Raw genomic sequence first — 18,405 nt, 5'->3', positions numbered from 1 at the left:
TGCGGCAGAACAAACCATGACCAGAAGGACTGCTGGTCCAAGGACAAAATATGCAGGCAATGTGGAAAGATGGGACACATTGCACGAGTTTGCAGGTCTGGGAAGAAGACCAACGACAACAAAAAGGCTACTAAGGAACTGTACAGGAAAGTACAAAAGATGACGGACAGTAGTTCCGAAGACCAGATGAGCGATAGTGAATCCGGGAACAAGAGACTAAGCTGTCTCAAACTTCACAACGTAATCGCAAAAGAGGATCACCGAACCATTTGGGTCACCCTCACGATAGCAGGGTCCCAAGTCAAAATGGAATTGGATACAGGATCAGCTCTAACCGTCATGAATCGACGAGACTACGAGCGGCTATTCTCACACATACCCTTGAGAGAGACATCCATTGTCTTGAGGACGTATACGGGGCAAGAAGTATACCCCAGAGGAAAAATAAAGGTGCCTGTCGAATATAACAGCAAGAAAATACGGAAATTGTATCTCTACATTCTGCAAGATGGTGGACCACCGTTATTGGGACGTGAATGGATCAGAAAGATAAGTTTAGACTGGCACTCCATTCAGGCACTGACGGTGGCTGGTAAAAAGGATGACGACGTCACTCCTGGACGATTGTCAACAATCTTAGCTGACGCCAAAGAGGTATTTCAACAAGAACTGGGCACTCTTAAAGGCGTAACCGCCTCGATAAAAATAGAGGAGAATGCAATTCCCAAGTTTTTCAAAGCAAGACCGGTACCATATGCAATTCGCCCAGCCGTCGAGGCAGAGCTGGAGAATCTGGAGAATGCAGGCATGTTATGTAAGGTATACTGGAGCGAATGGGCGACACCCATCGTTCCTGTCATGAAGAAAACATTAAACAATAAGTCTGAGGAGCCGAGGAATGTTCGCATCTGTGGGGACTTCAAGGTGACTGTGAACCCAGTCCTTCACACAGTACAATATCCTCTTCCAAGGATAGAAGATGTCTTCGCCTCACTATCTGGAGGGAAGCGTTTTACAAAAATTGACCTAGCACAAGCATATTTGCAGATGGAGGTTGAAGAATCCTCTAGGAAGTATCTCACGATAAACACTCACAAAGGTCTTTACCAGTATAATCGACTGGTATTCGGAGTAGCATCAGCTCCGGCGATATGGCAAAGAGCGATGGAACAAGTCCTGCAAGGGATTCCGGGGACTCAGTGTTACTTGGACGACATCCTAGTGACAGGTGAAGATGACAGTGAACACCTTGCCAACCTAGAGCAGGTGCTCACTAGACTACGTGAACATGGGCTACGAGCCAATCGCCCCAAGTGCGAGTTTTTTAAGAAACAGATATCGTATTGTGGCCACGTGATTGATGAAGAGGGGTTGCATAAGTCCCCTGACAAAATTGAAGTGGTAGTTCAGGCTCCAGCGCCTGAAAATGTGTCGCAACTGAGGTCATTCCTCGGATTGGTGAATTACTACCATAAGTTTTTGCCGAATTTGTCCACAATTTTGCATCCACTGAACGCCCTACTATGAACGGGAGTAGCATGGAAATGGAGCGATGAATGTAAGCGGGCCTTTCAGAAGAGTAAGGACCTAATCACTTCAAGAGAAGTATTGGCTCACTACAACCCATCACTACCGATAAGACTGGCGTGTGATGCATCTCCCTACGGCATTGGGGCGGTACTGTCACATAAATTCCTTGATGGTTCAGAGAGGCCGATAGCTTTTGCGTCACGCTCGTTAACTTCAGCCGAGCGTAACTACGCCCAGATTGACAGAGAGGCCCTCAGCCTGGTGTGGGGGGTGAAGAAGTTCAATCACTACCTGCACGGTCAGAAATTTACTCTACTAAATGATCATCAACCTCTCGTCTCCATTTTCAACCCTCAGAAGGGCGTACCGATAATGACAGCACAACGGCTACAGAGGTGGTCCCTTTTCCTAGGGGCACACCAATATGACATCGAGTACAAAGGAACTAAACAGCATGGGAATGCTGATGGATTGTCACGCCTACCGTTGCTGACGGTGGAAGAAGAACTGGCAGTGGATCCAGTGGAGTTATTCCACTCGACTATAGTCGAATGTCTCCCTGTGACGAATGCAAACATAGAAAAGGAAACACGAAATGACCCGACACTTTCCTGGGTCTATGATTTAACGGTGAAGGGATGGCCAGCACATGGCGAACCACTGCTGCCAGCATTCTCGCCGAGAAGAGAACAGCTGTCAGTGTGCAGAGGAAACTTGATGTGTGGATCCAGAGTAGTAATTCCACCCAAATTGAAGGATAGAGTGCTCAATGAGCTTCATGAGGGTCATCTGGGAGGGGTAAAAATGAAGACCTTAGCCAGAGCGTTTGTGTGGTGGCCGGGAATCGATAGAGAAATCGAAGAGATGACCAAGAGCTGTACAGGATGCCAGAAGGTCCAAAACGCCCCACCACAAGCCCCTCTACATCCATGGGAGTGGCCCTCATCTCCATGGCAAAGGGTACACATTGATTTTGCTGGTCCCTTTATGGACTCGATGTTTTTAATTGCGGTGGATGCACATTCAAAGTGGCCAGAGGTAATAAAAATGTCCTCAACCACCACTGAAAAAACTATCACAGTCTTACGAACCATATTCGCCAGGAATGGGCTGCCTGAACAGATTTGCTCTGACAATGGACCACAGTTTGTGTCTGAAGAGTTCCGGAGGTTCTTAAAGAACAATGGTGTTAAGCATTACACATCCGCCCCATATCATCCAGCCACTAATGGATTGGCCGAGAGGTTTGTTCAAACATTCAAGAAGGCTATCAAGGCAATGTGTAACGAAGATATACCCCTACAACACAAGGTGGATAACTTGTTGTTTGCAGACCGGAATGTGACACATGCGGTTACCAACCAAACTCCAGCCATGATGTTCTTCAATCGAAGACTACGATGCCGCTTGGATTTGGTTAAGCCAAACGTCAGAAGAGATGTGGAGAACAGGCAGTTTCAGAATATGAATGAAAGGCCGACCAGGAGTTTTAAGATAGGTCAACCAGTTTTGGCCCAGGACTACCGCACAGAGAAATGGCAGCCAGGAACGATCTGTACACGGCAAGGACCTCTAATGTATACCGTGGATGTTGGAGAGAGCATTGTAAGACGCCATGCTGACCAGATTCTAGAGTCACTGGAAAACGTCAACTCCACACCATGATCTGATACACCTGGCGATGAAACCGAAGTACCAATTGCATCTACCGCAGAATTGGTGATATTGGAAGCAGACGAACCAAACAACGACATTGATCCCGACTCAACCTTGCCAGAAGAACCTGATATCCCAAAGAGGCATTATCCAGACAGAATCAGGAAGCCTCCTCAAAGACTGAACTTATAATTGCTTAACTTCAACCAATGTATCTAGCAACCGTAATTGTAATTGTAATTAGTTATTATTTAGTTGTTAAATGAATGTTATGTACTGTTTATCTAAAAGGGGAGGAATTGTTGTGTATGTACCTTTAAGGGAATAACTGGTCTCAGACTGCAGTACCGGCAGTGACCACCCATGTATAAAAGGCCCTAGCAGGCTTCTGTAGTTTCAGTTTCCAGGTTGTCTCCATTCAGTAAAGACTTGTTATAATCAACTCCTGCAGTCCGTGTCTCAATTATACACGGACATAATAGATAGTCCAGTATCCTGATCGTGCGTCCATTACACTGAAGTAACGTGCTCCCACTAGCTTAGGTGTGATGTCATCTAGCATTGGTAGAGGGTAGTGAGGGCGTTTGATAACATAGAAACATAGAAACATAGAAGATAGGAGCAGGAGTAGGCCATTCGGCCCTTCGAGCCTGCTCCGCCATTCAATGAGATCATGGCTGATCATCCAAATTCAGTACCCTGTCTCTGCCTTCTCCCCATATCCCTTGATCCCTTTAGCCTCAAGAAATATATCCAACTCTTTCTTGAATATATTTAATGAACTGGCCTCCACCGCCCTCTGTGGCAGAGAATTCCACAGGTTCACCACTCTCTGGGTGAAGAAATTCCTCCTCATTTCAGTCCTAAATGGCTTACCCCTTATCCTTAGACTATGACCCCTAGTTCTGGACTCCCCGGCCATCAGAAACTTCCTTTCTGCATCTAGTCTGTCCAGACCTGACAGAATTTTATAGGTTTCGATGAGATCCCCTCTCAATCTTCTAAACTCCAGTGAGTATAAGCCCAATCGACACAATCTCTCCTCATACGTCATTCCTGCCATCCCAGGTATCAGCCTGGTGAATCTTCGCTGCACTCCCTCCATGGCAAGAACGTCCTTCCTCAGGTAAGGTGACCAAAACTGCACACAATACTCAAGGTGCGGTCTCACCAAGGCCCTGTACAACTGCAGCAAGACATCCTTGTTCTTGTACTCGAACCCTCTTGCTACGAAGGCCAACATACCATTTGCCTTCTTAACCGCCTGCTGCACCTGCATGCTTACCTTCAGCGACTGGTGCACAAGAACACCCAGGTCTCTTTGCACTTCCCCTTCTCCCAATCTATTGCCATTCAAATAATAATCTGCCTTCCTGTTTTTGCCACCAAAGTGGATAACCTCACATTTATCCACATTATAGTGCATTTGCCATGTTTCTGTCCAATCACCCAACCTGTCCAAATCGTACTGGAGTTTCATGACATCCTCCTCACAGCATACCCTCCCACCCAGCTTTGTGTCATCTGCAAATTTGGAGATATTACATCCAATTCCCTCGTCCAGATCATTAATATATATTGTGAACAGCTGGGGTCCGAGGACCGATCCTTGCGGTACCCCACTAGTCACTGCCTGCCACTCGGAAAACGACCCGTTTATTCCAACTCTTTGCTTTCTGTCCGCCAACCGTTCTCTATCCAAGTCAATACCTTGCCCCAATCCCATGTGCCTTGTTCAAATCTCTGGGGTCGAGACAGACTCTGAGCTTGCCTGTATGTGGTTTCTCAACCACTATTAACGCGTTGACCCGCTCTGTCGGTTCTGTTTCCTGGGCGATGATTTCTGTATTCTCCATGTTCTGCAGCTCCTCCTTCAGGTGACTCCGTAGAGCAAGGGGTAACCTTCTCGGTGGGCAAACCACAGGGGTTGCTGCTGGGTCAAGGTGAATAGTGCATTCACCTGGGAATAGTCCGATTCCTTTGAAAACATCAGCAAACTCCTCCATGACTGTCTGCTTCTCAACTGGTGCTGTCAATGATAGCACTAGCTTGACGAGGTCCATGTCTAAACATGCCTTTAGACCTAGCACTGGAGGTGCTCGAGTGTCAACAATGTAAAAGTCCAACATCATGTCACTTTCTTTGTACTTGCATTTCATCACGCATGTGCCTTTTACAATGAGCTGCTCACCCCCCAAAGCTGGTCAGTCTGCGTGAGGTGGTCTGTAGCTCACACTCATCCTTCAAGCTGTGATACTCACTCAGAGGAATTACATTAACCTGAGCTCCAGTGTCTAGTTTAAACTTAAGCTCTATGCCCTGTTTTCCTATCTCAATATCTGCAAAGGCATGCTCAGTCTCTGAAATCTGTTTTTTCTGTGACACAGAATCAATAAACAGTTCCTCTGCATTTGGCTCTCTATCTGGCATTTGGCTGTCACTCACTGTGTGTACTGTTGTTCCAAAAACAGTCCTGCAAACTTTAGCAAAGTGGTTCCGTTTACCACATTTAGCACATTGCCTTCCTTTGGCAGGGCATTGCTCCTTTTCCCCATGCACCTTGTTTCCACAATATCCACAGTTTTTGAAGCATTTTATGTCTGTGTCACTCATTTTTAGAACTCTCTCTGTTCTTTTTGTTCTGAAACACGCTCTCTGGGCGGTGTTCTTTGGTGTGTGTCTATTAGCGGCATGCACTGTCTGTTCACGCGAGCTGCTCGTGGTGCCGGTTATGGTTTTCAACTGTGCTTGGGCTATCTCGTGCGATCTAGCTATGTCCATAGCTTTGTCCAGCGTTAGCCCGGACCCAACATTCAAAAGTTTCTCTCTCACTTTAGCTGAATGTATTCCAAACACGATGCGGTCTCTGACCATCTCATCTTTATCTGCATATTCACAGTCTTTTATCAGCAGTTTTAGCTCAGTCATGAACTGTTCAAACGACTCACTAGCTCCTTGTACTTTCTCCTGAATCTTGTACCTAGCGAATATCGTATTTGTCTTGGGCATCACATGTGATTCAAAACGGTCAAAATAACTTTTCAGTACCTTTGCTTCATCCACGGTGAGAGACCATGTGTTAAAAATGTCTCTCCCTTTTTCTCCGACCTACAGGAGTAGGTAGCTGCATCTTTCTTCCTCCCCTTTGCTTTTCAGCGGACCCGAGAACATCAACTCCACGTGTTACTTGAACTTGCGCCATTCTCTGGGTAAGTTCAAAGATTCCCAATTCATTCGAGACAAGGGAGCTCCAACGATGTCCATTTACAATCCCTATTATTATGTCCGTGTGTAATTGAGACACGGACTGCAGGAGTAGGTTACAACAGGTGTTTACTGAGTGGAGACAAAACTGGAACTACTATGCAAAGTTACTACACAGGCTTATATACAGGGGTGGTCACTACTGGTACTGCAGTATACAGGGGCTGCAGAATATAGTTCCTTCTGCAAAGTACATACACTACAATTCCTCCCCTTTTAGCTAAACAGTACATAACATTCGATTAATAATTAAATAACATATTTACAATTACAGTTGCTAGATACATTAGCTGAAGTTAAGCAATTATAAGTTCAGTCTTTGGGGAGGCTTCCTGATTCTGTCTGGATAACGCCTCTTTGGGGTATCAGGTTCTTCTGGCAAAGTTGATTCGGGATCAACGTCGTTGTTTGGTTCGTCTGCTTCCAATATCACCGATTCTGGGGTAGATGCAATTGGTACTTCGGTTTCATCACCAGGTGTATCGGATCGTGGTGTGGAATTGACGTTTTCCAGTGACTCTAGAATCTGGTCAGCATGGCATCTTACAATGCTCTCTCCAACGTCCACGGTATACATTAGAGGTCCTTGCCGTGTGCAGATCGCTCCTGGCTGCCATTTCTCTGTGCGGTAGTCCCAGGCCAAAACTGGTTGACCTATCTTAAAACTCCTGGTCGGCCTTTCATTCATATTCTGAAATGACCTGTTCTCCACATCTCTTCTGATGTTTGGCTTAACCAAATCCAAGCGGCATCGTAGTCTTCGATTGAAGAACATCATGGCTGGAGTTTGGTTGGTAACCGCATGTGTCGCATTCCAGTAGGCAAACAAGAAGTTATCCACCTTGTGTTGTAGGGGTATGTCTTCATTACACATTGCCTTGATAGCCTTCTTGAATGTTTGAACGAACCTCTCAGCCAATCCATTGGTGGCTGGATGATATGGGGCGGATGTGTAATGCTTAACACCATTGTTCTTTAAGAACCTCCGGAACTCTTCAGACACAAACTGTGGTCCATTGTCGGAGCAAATCTGTTCAGGCAGCCCATTTCTGGCGAATATGGTTCGTAAGACTGTGATAGTTTTTTCTGTGGTGGTTGAGGACATTTTTATTACCTCTGGCCACTTTGAATATGCATCCACCGCAATTAGAAACATCGAGTCCATAAATGGACCAGCAAAAACAATGTGTACCCTTTGCCATGGAGATGAGGGCTACTCCCATGGATGTAGAGGGGCTTGTGGTGGGGTGTTTTGGACCTTCTGGCATCCTGTACAGCTCTTGGTCATCTCTTCGATTTCTCTATCGATTCCCGGCCACCACACAAACGCTCTGGCTAAGTTCTTCATTTTTACTCCTCCCAGATGACCCTCATGAAGCTCATTGAGCACTCTATCCTTCAATTTGGGTGGAATTACTACTCTGGATCCACACATCAAGGTTCCTCTGCACACTGACAGCTGTTCACTTCTCGGCGAGAATGCTGGCAACAGTGGTTCGCCATGTGCTGGCCATCCCTTCACCGTTAAATCATAGACCCTGGAGAGTGTCGGGTCATTTCGTGTTTCCTTTTCTATGTTTGCATTCGTCACAGGTAGACATTCGACTATGGTTGAGTGGAATATCTCCACAGGATCCACTGCAGGTGTTTCTTCCACTGTCGGCAACGGTAGGCGCGACAATCCATCAGCATTCCCATGCTGTTTAGTTCCTTTGTACTCGATGTCATATTGGTGTGCCCCTAGGAAAAGGGACCACCTCTGTAGCCGTTGTGCTGTCATTATCGGTACGCCCTTCTGAGGGTTGAAAATGGAGACAAGAGGTTGATGATCAGTTAGTAGAGTAAATTTCTGACCGTGCAGGTAGTGATTGAACTTCTTCACCCCCCACACCAGGCTGAGGGCCTCTCTGTCAATCTGGGCGTAGTTACGCTCGGCTGAAGTTAACGAGCGTGACGCAAAAGCTATCGGCCTCTCTGAACCATTAAGGAATTTATGTGACAGTACCGCTCCAATGCCGTAGGGAGACGCATCACACGCCAGTCTTATCGGTAGTGATGGGTTGTAGTGAGCCAATACTTCTCTTGAAGTGATTAGGTCCTTACTCTTCTGAAAGGCCCGCTTACATTCATCGCTCCATTTCCATGCTACTCCCGTTCGTAGTAGGGCGTTCAGTGGATGCAGAATTGTGGACAAATTCGGCAAAAACTTATGGTAGTAATTCACCAATCCGAGGAATGACCTCAGTTGCGACACATTTTCAGGCACTGGAGCCTTAACTACCACTTCAGTTTTGTCAGGGGACTTATGCAACCCCTCTTCATCAATCACGTGGCCACAATACGATATCTGTTTCTTAAAAAACTCGCACTTGGGGCGATTGGCTCGTAGCCCATGTTCACGTAGTCTAGTGAGCACCTGCTCTAGGTTGGCAAGGTGTTCACTGTCATCTTCACCTGTCACTAGGATGTCGTCCAAGTAACACTGAGTCCCCGGAATCCCTTGCAGGACTTGTTCCATCGCTCTTTGCCATATCGCCGGAGCTGATGCTACTCCGAATACCAGTCGATTATACTGGTAAAGACCTTTGTGAGTGTTTATTGTGAGATACTTCCTAAAGGATTCTTCAACCTCCATCTGCAAATATGCTTGTGCTAGGTCAATTTTTGTAAAACGCTTCCCTCCAGATAGTGAGGCGAAAATATCTTCTATCTTCGGCAGAGGATACTGCACTGTGTGAAGGACTGGGTTCACCGTCACCTTGAAGTCCCCACAGATGCGGACCTTCCTTGGCTCCTCAGGCTTATTATTTAACGTTTTCTTCATGACAGGAACGATGGGTGTCGCCCACTCGCTCCAGTCTACCTTAGATAACACACCTGCATTCGCCAGATTCTCCAACTCTGCCTCGACGGCTGGGCAAATTGCATACGGTACCAGTCTTGCTTTGAAAAACTTGGGAATTGCATGCTCTTCTATTTTTATCGAGGCGGTTACGCCTTTAAGAGTTCCCAGTTCTTGTTGAAATACCTCTTTGGCGTTAGCTAAGATTTTTGCCAATCGTCCAGGTGTGATGTCGTCATCCTTTTTACCAGCCACAGTCAGTGCCTGAATGGAGTGCCAGTCTAAACTTATCTTTCTGATCCATTCATGTCCCAATAACGGTGGTCCACCATCTTGCAGTATGTACAGATACAATTTCTGTATTTCCTTGCCGTTGTATTCGACAGGCACCCTTATTTTTCCTCTGGGGTATACTTTCTGCCCCGTATACGTCTTCAAGACAATGGATGTCTCTTTCAAGGGTATGTGTGAGAATAGCCGCTCGTAGTCTCGTCGATTCATGACGGTCAGAGCTGATCCTGTGTCCAATTCCATTTTGACTTGGGACCCTGCTATCGTGAGGGTGACCCAAATGGTTCGGTGATCCTCTTTTGCGATTACGTTGTGAAGTTTGAGACAGCTTAGTCTCTTGTTCCCGGATTCACTATCGCTCTTCTGGTCTTCGGAACTACTGTCCGTCATCTTTTGTACTGTCCTGTACTGTTCCTTAGTAGCCTTTTTGTTGTCATTATTCTTCTTTCCAGACCTGCAAACTCGTGCAATGTGTCCCATCTTTCCACATACGTGGTCCAGTCTTGTATTGCATTATCGAAGGCAGTGATATTGCCAGTCTTCGGCATCTTGGAAATCTAAGATGGCGCCTCCCGCGCTTTGCCTTCATCCCTGATTGAACAAAATGGCGCCTCCCGCGCTTTGCCTTCTTCCCCGCTGGATTAAGATGGCGCCTCCCGCGCTTTATGTCTTCTCCGCTGCTGCATGCGCTGTTACTGGCGTTTTTATGCCTTGATGGCGACGCCCTATGGTCTTCGCGCACTTCCCCCCCCCCCGCTGCTGCTAACGCCGCTCTCCGCAGTCCCCGTGGCAAACTGCAGCTCCTCGCGGCTTTCTGCGCTTCTAATTTCTTTTATTTTCCCGTCATCAGAGCAAACCCTCCGGGACACTTTCCTCCCTCTTCTCGGGTCTGTACGCTGCCCGGCTTCGTAGCACCGGCCGCGCCCTGTGTGCTCCGCCCTCTCTCTCTCTCTCCTCTTCCCGACAACGCTGCTCGGGCCCGTTGAAAAGCCACCCGATCGAGCTCTAGCCCCCCACAGCCCAGGAAGGATCAGTGTACTACCTGCCACCAGCCCGATTAGCTGGAACACCATCGACAGGATAACCAAACCCCGCTCTCGACAGCCTCTCCTGCAAATCTTCAACTCCGATGAATCAGAGGCGGTTGTCCACGGTCAACGCCCGTTTCTTCTGTTTTTTTTTTTTTCCTTCTTTCTGGCCTCGACCTCCAACAACTTCGCTTCAGGGATGGATCCCCATGAGGTGGTGCAGAACTGTAGGTAAGTTCGGATCTGCTCGTCGCCAGTATTATGTCCGTGTGTAATTGAGACACGGACTGCAGGAGTAGGTTACAACAGGTGTTTACTGAGTGGAGACAAAACTGGAACTACTATGCAAAGTTACTACACAGGCTTATATACAGGGGTGGTCACTACTGGTACTGCAGTATACAGGGGCTGCAGAATATAGTTCCTTCTGCAAAGTACATACACTACACCTATTCTGACACCATGTCTTGTTTTGCACAGTTTGTACAAAAATAATAAATTGCAGGACAATGGAGTATTACAGTTTAACTCTTTTATTAATCATTAGGTCTGTGATCTTACTCATAGCAGCACCCGTGGGAAAAAGCCTGGCATTAGGACCCCTAGCCTGGGTCTTCAAAACAATAGTAGTCCTTACAGATGCCTGCAGGCCAATGACAACTCAGCATGTGATCACATGTGAATATAATAAGTATTCCTTACAGATGCCTGCGGGCCAATGATAATTCAATATGCAAATGTTACAATTGTCAGTGTTTGCTGCACTCCAATGCTGTAGTACACTGACAGCACTATGTTAGAGTAAACGTCAAAGCTAATGTGGTCCCTTTAAAAATCCCGGCTGAAAACGCGTCATGAATGATATCACCAGACTCGCTCCATTTAATTGAGCTGGGTAATGCGCTGGGCGAGGTTAATAGGCCCTATTAACGTAAGTTCATTTTCAGCAGCGAGACGGAGCCAGCAGCGGGGTCACGACCTGACACGGGCACCGCCTGCACCAGATCCGACGAGGTAGACAAAATACCAGCCATTAAGAGAGATGATCAAAAGCTTGATCAAAGAGGTGGGTTTAATGGAGGGTGAGGTGAGGGAACTGGAAAGGTTTGGGGAGGGAATTCCAGAGCATCGCGCCTAGGTGGCTGAAAACACAGCCGCCAAGGATGGGATGAAGGAAGGGAGGATACAGAAGAGATCGGAGAGTTTGTGGGAGATGGTTGTAGGGCTGAATTACATTACAGAGATAAGGAGGGGCATGGCTCTGGATAGATTTAAATAAAAGGATGAGAATTATAAATTTGAGGCATCAGGTGACTGGGAACCAAAGTAGGTCAATGAGGACAAGGGTTTGTGCGGGCAACAGGGTTTTAGACGAGCTGATGTTTATGTAGGGTGGAGGATGGACAGCTGGCCAGGAGATCATTGGAATAGTTGAGTCTAGAGGTAATGAAGGCATAGATGAGGGATTCTGTGGCAGCTGGATGAAGGTAGGGAAGAGGTGGGCAATGTTACAGTAGGCAATGGAAAGGATATGGTGTCAGTAGCTCAGCTTTTCTGCTGATGTTTATGACTTGGAAATTTCAGGGTGTAATTTATGCACGACTGCACAATATTTTAATGCCCAGTTGACTGTTGTAACAAGTCACTTTTAAATTGAATTGTTTTCCCCTCCAGTTTCCTTCTCTCCTCTCCTAAAGATGCATATTTACACTTGGGTACAGCTTCCTGGATGCCAACTACTCTCCAGTACCTTGCCTACATTTACTCTGGGTGACTTTTACATTGGTATATATTTTTGTTCACATTTTTACCAGTGAAACAAAACACAATATAGAATGTGGAACTATAGGTTCCTAAAGCCTTGTCGACTTAGCTCCACCATTGGTGGCCATGCCTTCAGCTGCTAAGCCCCTAAGGTCTGAAATTCCCTCTCCAAACCTCTCTGCCTCTCTTTCCTCCTTTAAGACACTCCTTAAATCCTACATCTTTGGTCATCTGCGCCGAATGTGGCTCGGTCTCAAATTTTGTTTGATAATGCTCCTGTGAAGCACCTTGGGACATTTTACTACGTTAAAGGCGCTATATAAATACAAGTTGTTGTTGTTAGTCATTATTTTACCCAATGGGAAAACCATAATCAATTTATGGTGTAGAGATGCCGATGTTGGACTGGGGTGGACAAATGTAAGAAGTCACACAACACCAGGTTATAGTCCAACAGTTTTATTTGAAATCACAAGCTTTCGGAGCGCTGCTCCTTCATCAGGTGAAGTGGAGAGATACATAAAGACACAGCTTATATAGTCAGAGAATACTGCCAGATGATTACAGGTAATCTTTCTAACTGCCATTTATCACACCTCGGCAGAGAGATAATCACAGCAATCAAAGGTGTGAATGGTGTCCAAACAGGTTAGTCAGGAAAACATTACATCAAAGAACAATGAGGTGGGGTCATAAGGGGCCAAATGTTGCAGATGCTGGGGTCTGTATGAAAAACAAAAAACAGACAAAAAAACATTTTCTTTGCTGGAAATCACAGCAGGTCCAGCCGCATCTGTGTAGAGAGAACCAGCCAACATCGACTCGAGTCTGGATGACCCTACGTCAGGTGGGGTTACATGTAGCGTGACATGAACCCAAGATCTCGGTTGAGGCCGTCCTCATCTGCAACATTTGGCCCCTTGTGACCCCACCTCATTGTTCTTTGATGTAATGTTTTCCTGGCTGACCTGTTTGGACACCATTCACACCTTTGATTGCTGTGATTATCTCTCTGCCGAGGTGTGATAAATGGCAGTTAGAAAGATTACCTGTAATCATCTGGCATTATTCTCTGACTATATAAGCTGTGTCTTTATGCATCTCTCCACTTCACCTGATGAAGCAGCAATGCTCCGAAAGCTTGTGATTTCAAATAAAACTGTTGGACTATAACCTGGTGTTGTGTGACTTCTTACAATAATCAATTTAGACCACAATGAAGCACTTGTTGAAAAGACCTTCATTATGTGTTACAGCAACAACTTGCATTTATTTAGTGCCTTTAATGTAGAAAAAAAGTCCTACAGCACTTCACAGAAGCAGAAGGAAAACTGAATGCCGATACTAAACCTGTATAAAACACTAGAACAGCCCCAGCCGGAGCATTGTGTCCAATTCTGGGCATCACACTTTAGGAAGGAAATGAAGGCTTTGGAGGGGGTACAGAAGAGATTGACTAGAATAGCTCCAGGGATGAGGGATTACAGTTACGTGGATAGACTGGAGAAGCTGGGGTTGTTCTTCTTAGAGCAGAGAAGGCCAAGAGGAGATTTGATAGAGGTGTTTAAAATGATGAAGGGTTCAGATAGAGTAAATAAAGAAAAATTGTCTCCAATGGCTGGAGGTTCAATAACCAGAGGGCACAGATTTAAGGTGATTGGCCGAAGAACCAGAGGTGCCATGAAGAAAAATGTTCTTATGCAACAAGTGGTTAGGATTTGGATTGCACTGCCTGATTGGGTGGTGAAAATAGATTCAATAGTAGCCTTCAAAAGAATTGGAGAAAAAATTGCAGGGATATGGGAAAAGAGCCGGGGAGTGGGACTAACTGGATTGCTCTTCGAAAGATCTACCGAATGGCCTCCTTCTGTGTTGTACTAATCTATGATTCTATGATTCAAAGAAGGCGGGGTGGCCAAATGCTTAGTCAAAGGATGGATTTTAAGGCAGTCTTACAGGAAGAGAGGGAGGTGGAAAGAGGGCATGGTTTAAGGAGGGCATTTCAGAGTTTGGGGCCAAGATGGCTGAAGGCAGGCTATCAAAGAATGGGGTGAAGGGAGGGGGAGATGCACAAGAGGCCAGAGTCAGAGGAATGGAGAGCTCGGGGGTGGGGCGGAGGGGGGGGGAGCATTGTAGGGCTGGAGGAGGTTACAGGGCAGTGAGGGCAAGAAGGAATTTAAACACAAGGATAAAAATTTAAAATTTGAGGTGTTGGGGAACTGGATCCAATGTAGGTCAGTGAGGAAAAAGGTAATGGGCGGGCGGGACTTGGTGCAGGATAGGATACGGGCAGCAGAGTTTTGGATGAGTTGAAGTTTACGGAGGGTGGAGGATGGGAGGCTGGCCATGAGAGCAATGGAATAGTCGAGTCTGGCGGTGACAAAGGCATGAATGAGGGTTTTGGCACGCTGATGGGCTGAGGCAGGGGTGGAAGCGGGTGATTCCTGCCCCTGGTGCAGTCCTACTTTAAATGTGTGTGTGCAGCTGCTAAATGAAAACCAGACTGGGCCCAGTGCCGATGTCCTTCACAATCCACACTCACTGTCAAGTCTCATAAATGAATAATGGTCACTTTGGCGAGATACCAGAAAATAACTGCCACCAGTAGAAATGTAGCCCAGCGAGAGAGTCAGCACTTTCAGGAGAGGAGTAAGTTGGTGAGAAAATTAGAAAACAAATTCCATCCGAGTGATGTCATGAATGGAGACCTGTGGGGAGTGGCGGTGTGGGGGGGGTGCATGAGAATGGAAGAGGGTCGGGGGGGGATTAAAAATTAAAAATTATGTAGCACTACCCCAACCCACTGCATATGTGCCTGTTGACATTTTTACGGCGGTGGATCACGTGGCGGTTTGTTTCCCGCTCTCAAGAGCTGGGACACCTTAGTATAATATTTAAATCAGGCTCCCACAGTGCAGTTAAGAGCCTGATTTAAATTTAATGGCTGTGGGCCGGTTTTCCCATGGCTCGGGAGACCCAGCAACTAAATGGAGATGGGAGCAGCCAGATCAAGTAGGTAAGTGCTTTTTATAGCTTGTAAGCCAGGATGAGCAGGAGTGCTCCCCCAGGCTCTTCAGGCAAATCTTCTACCACAATTGGCCAAACCCCCGTCCCACCCACTCCAAATCCGCGATCCCGAGCCTTCTGCCCCGTAATCTCTCCCTCCCTCCCGATTGCCAGTCTGACACCCGCTTCTGCCCGCGATCTTTCCCAGTCCCCCCTCCCTCCCGATTGTAGGCCCAACCCCCCCCAACCCCTTCTGCCCCGTGATCTTTCCCGGTTGCCAGGTACCGACTCCAACGGTCCCTGGCTATGTTTGTCTGCCACTGGCTTTGCCGCCCAGCAGCTGGCCAGCCTGTCAATCTGAGGGGCTGTCGGGTGGGAAAGGAGTAAAAGGATGATAATGAGGGCCTGTGTTAAATTCAGCAGGATCCCCGTGTGCCTGGGATTTCCAGGTTCCTCCCCCCCCGCCCCCCATCCCCCGGCCCCCGGCGACCGCACACCCCTGGACCCTCCCCGCCTCCCCGTAAATATCGGGGCATCGGTGCCCGTGAATTGTGGGTAAAACTGTGCTGGCTACAACCTTGTAATATCATGTTAGAGAAAGGCTAGATAAAATATTTGCTTCCAAGTTGCCTCTAACCAGGAGTTCTACATTTGAAATATTGTAATTATGAATGCATGAAACATAACAAGGTGTACAGATATTTCCCTTTACAGTATTTAGGATTATGGGGCAATTCAATAGACTTGTTAAGTTATTAGGGCGGATTTTCCTCTCCTTTGCACCTGAGGAATGCTCACTTTCTGGGTGCATTGCAGAGGGAAAAGGGAGGGAGACTTGTTATGCTGGCTCCCTGTCCTTTTCACATTATCCATGGGTCTCCAAGAAGGTGCAGTCATGCATATGAAATGGGAGCGAGCTGTGATTGGTCCTCTCACCACACATACCTCCACCAATGCTGTGCGGAAGCCTATTTTGAGGGGTGGTCAGAAGACATCGGCCTTAGGCCCAGCATCCAGTCCCACTTAGATTATTAGATTGGATGATCTGAGAGGGCCAGGAAACAAGAAGGTAGAGCCTGGAAAGAAGTAAGTACCTTTTCTTTACAGGTGCTAGACACCATTCTCCATAGAAGGCTCTGCAACTGGCGACTATTACCACCCCTATTTCTGGGGGGGTGGGGGGGGCGGTGGGAGGAGGGTGGCCTGAGCTAGGGGACCATCTGATCTAGGCTAATTAAACTGAATCTGAAAATGCAGGTAGGTTCAGGTTATGTCAAGCAGAGTGTACTTTGAGTATAGTGCACCTGACTAATCCCCAGGTTTATGGTGTGGGGTGGGGAGGGGGGTGGGTGAGGAACAAAATCAACTTTATTATTTTTACATTATTAATGTCTGACATTTGTGTATGCAAAAGATGTTCAAAAATGACAACAGAACTTCACTAATAAAATTTTGATTGTCACGTTTGATAGTATTTCACAGATTAATAGTACTTCAAAGGATGATTTTTGACAGTTTACATCCCGATCTTGTTTTTTACTTAGGACGTACCAGATGCAGAAGAAGACTCCACAGTCTGGTATGTCAAACACCAGCTGTTCTTTTCCAGTTTATTGCTAATGTACTTCTTGCAATCTAGTATACCGTATTCGCTGCTCATGATGTGGCCTCCTCTACATTGGGGAGACCAAACGCAGATTGGGTGACCGCTTTGCGGAACACCTCCGTTCAGTCTGTAAGGGTGATCCCGAGCTTCCGGTCGCCTGTCATTTCAATTCACCGTTCCATTCCCACTCAGACCTCACCGTCCTTGGCCTCTTGCATTGTTCCACGGAAGCTCAGCGTAAACTCGAGGAACAGCACCTCATCTTCCGAGTAGGCACTTTACAGCCTTCCGGACTCAATATCAAGTTCAACAACTTCAGATCATAACCTCGGCCCCTCTTATATTTTTATATTTTTTATCCACACTTTTGGTTTGTGACTTTTCCCTTTTTTCCTCTCTCTCCCACATGGCAGCTGTCTCTCACTCTGCCGGCACATTTCACACTTCATCTAGAGCCATTGTCTGTTTCTTTACCTGTCCTATTACTGTCTCGTCTCACCTTGAATATCTCTTAATGTCTCTTCTTTCATCCCCTCCCCCATTTCCCCAGTCCCCAAACTGCCTTTTAATCTTTTCATTTCCTGTGTTTTTTTCCTCAGTTCTGTAGAAGGGTTTCGACCCGAAACGTTGACTCTGTTTCTCTCTCCACGGATGTTGCCTGGCCTGCTGAATTTTTCCAGTGTTTTCTGCTGTTATTGCTAATGGCTCAGTAATTCCGGGCACAACGCGTGAGTAAGGACGGGGTACTCACGCATGTGCCCGGAGGAATTGCCGGTTTTCAGCATGCACAGCGCATGCACTGAAAACCGGCATTTCCTGTCCTCTGACTCAAGGGGTTAAGAGGCAGAACGCGCGCGACTGCACAGGCAGCGCGTGCGCAGTGAAATTCCTTTTTTTTTCAGAGTTGCCCGAGTGTAAAGGCCTCCGGTTTCTACGCGTGGAAAAACCAGACATAAGTATTTAGTTTTACAGGTAAGTGGTCTTTTAGTATAATTTAGAACTTTTTTTTCCACAGGTTTATTATTTTTAAAGAATTTACAGTAAGGTAAGTTTAGTTTTAGGCCCTATTTTTAAAAAATTTATTTTTTTCAAAAAATTGATTAATTGTTTAAACATTTTTTTAAACTTATTTATAGTTAATATAATCAGTGGGATGTTTTTTAAAATTTTATTTAAAGTTAAAGTAGTGTTTTGGCAGCCCATACTTTTCATGAGTTTGACAGCTCTTACTGTCAAACTCATGAATGAGTTTCCCCTCCCCTGATTGGCTGCACAGTGCTCACCTGATCCCAGCCGGCACATCGCACTAACTACGCCGCTGGATCAGGTAAGCACATCGCGCCGACATCTGAACCGGGCCTGTGACAGGAAATGCAAGCAGGCCCGGGCTTCAGATGTCGGCGCGCAGGGTGAGTGCA

The sequence above is a fragment of the Somniosus microcephalus genome, chromosome 9 (assembly GCF_052327205.1).
Source record: "Somniosus microcephalus isolate GS21.2 chromosome 9, FLI_Smic_1.0, whole genome shotgun sequence".
Lineage (NCBI taxonomy): Eukaryota > Metazoa > Chordata > Chondrichthyes > Squaliformes > Somniosidae > Somniosus > Somniosus microcephalus.
The sequence above is the reverse complement of the archived record's forward strand: the minus strand, read 5'-3'. Positions refer to the sequence as shown.